The following is a 3,061-nucleotide window of genomic DNA, read 5'->3' as shown; positions in this document are numbered from 1 at the left end:
CCGACTCCTCCCACACCCTGCCTGTCGCTCAACCCAGCTGATACACTAGACTCCACCCACCAACACCGACTTTCTATGAGAATAGTCAGTTTTGAATTTCAGTGGGAAAAAAAAAAAAAAAACAGAAAAGAAAATTAGGTAACTACTTTGTATCAAGCTAGATTTTATTCATTGTTACATTTACGTTTTTTGTGTATTTACCTGTGTCTGTGAATTCTGTTCCAGTGGAAAGGACCTACATTAAGGCTTGACCTGGTGTTTTGGATATTGACCTAAAGGGATTTGGATTTGATTGGGAGATCAGTTTCTCCACTAAATATGATCAACAATTAAGGGGTAACCTTTTCTCTTCCTGAAATTTTTAAAAACCATTTCCTCCCTGAATTCTTTCTTCTGTTTTCACGTTTCATTCACCAAGTGAAAGGCTGTGGCCCTGGTGTTCCAGGAGCCCCTTGTCTGAAGCAGCTGCTGCTCATGAACAGGCAGATTCTCTGCACAGCAGCCCTCATTTCTGAGGGAAGCCTTGTCATTGTTGTGAAGGAAAATGTTTAATGCTCCAACCAGGGGCAACTTAGGCTTTTCCAGAGTTGGCCTTTCTGAGATACTGTAATTAAATTGCAGAGGTAATCATTCTGGGATTAAACTAGGAAATCACACCTTCCTATTTTATTTGACTTAATTGGGTCCTGCAGTTATTAATCCACATGAATATGGTCTTTTTGCTAAAACATACTTTCCCTGGATGCTGAACGTGGAGCCTTACAGTTTCAGGAATGGCTTGGCAGAATTCCTCTTTGGAAATTGGTGAAGATGGGCAAAGTATAAATCCACAAAGGTGGAGGGTCCCCACAAAAAAAAGGTGACCTCACAAAACTGTACACTGAGTGTCATTACAATGGGCAGCACACACAGGCCCCTGCTCTTCCTTCAGAAGGACAGGTGGGGAGGATCCCTGGAGATGGTGCGTACTGACCATCCAGCCAGCAGCCTCTTCCCTGCTCTCTCTGCCTCCCTTATCATCCACACACAGCTTTATGGTACAGGACACATTGGCTTTGTTTGACCTCATTCTGAATTTTTAAAGCTCGATGTTATTGGTTTTACCCCTTCAAATGAAAAAGTTTATTTTAAACATTGAAATCATTGTTGCCACATTTTTCTAGATGTTTAAAATGGTAGCTGCTTTATTTGTAGACAGAGCATAGAGATAAATGCTGGGGATGAGGATGCTTGTTTTTAACCTTATCATGTTTGTCTGATCTCTGGGTTCTAGGGGGTGTGGAAAAGGAAAGTGCTATAAATTGAATGACACAGTTACAGAAGACTTAGACCTAAATGACGAGCCCTGGAGTGTGGATGCTTTGGCGAAGAAAATAGAGCAAAAGTTTATGATCGAGGTAAGGATTTACAAACGGATAGTTTGCGTTAGTTTTGGTTTTTAATTTAGTTTTCTATAAAATTGGAAGTAGGATTCTTTAAATTGAAAATGGAATGGACTTTATTTTTTCTAGTACTGCTGCTCTAGCTGTAGAACCATGAGTCGGTGGGGGATGAAATGAATATCAAAGAGAAACTAATAAAGAAATCTAACCTTAAAAGTAGTTTCAGAAGAAGTAGTTGTCCAATAAAATTTTCAGATTTCTTTTTAACTTATGTAGGAGCATAATAATTAGAGAACCTATTTTTAGCACCTGCCTTTTACCACTGTATTGATTGTCAGTGTGGCAAAGCAGCCTTTACCTCCAAACCCCCCACTCCCAGGACAAAAAAATGTATGAGGGAAAGTACATCAAAAAAACCCAACCACAATTCGCTATTTGAAAACCATTTTGCAGAGATCTTAGCATTTCTGAAGCCTAATTTTGAGGTATTCTAGGGGCATTTCCAAATATCCGCCTGTATTAGAGTCACTATATTAGAGTTCTAGATCATGCCTCTGTAGTCAGGCATTCGATGGTGGTAGATTTGAAGGATTACACAGAGTATCATTGCCAGAGTTACCTAGATTTGGCCTGTCTGCTGAAGTGGCCAAACGAAGCCAGGGATGATCTCACCCTGTGCCACAGAACATACTTTTAAATGTTAATTGCCATTTGCTTAAATTTGCCTTCCATAGGATATTTACCCTCTTTCCCTTACTCTATTATCAAACAACTCTCTCATTTCCTACCCTTCCTCCCCAGTATCACCCTCCAAATGAGGGATCAATTTTAGTGCCAGAACTGAGGTCCCCTGACTTCCACTCTAAGCAATACCCTAAAAAGACCCTGATTTTACCTACACTTTGCACTTAACACATTTAGTGAGTAACTTGTAGGATTCGTGGGCCCTTTGTTTTAGATTGTCATGACAAGAAAACCTTTTTTATTTAGGTTTCTTAACGCCGTGCTGTAAAGCAAACACACACACTTGTGTACGCCAAAGATACCGAATGCCCGCGTGCCCTTCCACCGGAGTGGGTCTGATGAAAACTCCCTGTGATCACCAAAGAAGACTCTGTCCAGCAGGAAGCTGAGGGGGCCTCTCTCTGTAAGTTTTTGCATTATGAACCCAAAATATCTGAGACAACTCTCGATAAATTTGGAAAGTTTATGCTCCCAAGGTTATGGACGTGACACACCCTCAGGACGTTTTGAGAACATGTGTCTAAGGTGGTTGGGGTACAGCCTGCCTTTTTTTTTTTTTTCTTGTTTCTACACTTTTTTTTTACATCCTGCTTTTACACATTTTAGGGAGATGTGAGCCATCAATCAATATGTGTAAGACATGCATCGATTTTGTCCAGAAAGGCGGGACAACTTGAAGCATGGGAGGGGGCTTCCAGGTCATAAGTAGATAAGACAAATGGTTGCATTCTTTTGAGTCTCTGATTAGCCTTTTTTTTTCTTTTTTCTTTTTTTTTTTTTTACTTTAAGCTCTGGGATACATGTGCACATCCTGCATGGTTGTTGCGTAGGTACACACACACATTCCATGGCGGTTTGCAGTCTCCATCCCCCTATCGCCTACCTGAGGCATTTCTCCCAGTGTTTTTCCCCCAACCCACCCCAGTGTGTGATGT

Source organism: Cebus imitator, unplaced genomic scaffold (assembly GCF_001604975.1).
Source record: "Cebus imitator isolate Cc_AM_T3 unplaced genomic scaffold, Cebus_imitator-1.0 Scaffold872, whole genome shotgun sequence".
In the NCBI taxonomy this organism is placed as follows: domain Eukaryota; kingdom Metazoa; phylum Chordata; class Mammalia; order Primates; family Cebidae; genus Cebus; species Cebus imitator.
Note: the sequence above shows the minus strand (reverse complement) of the source record.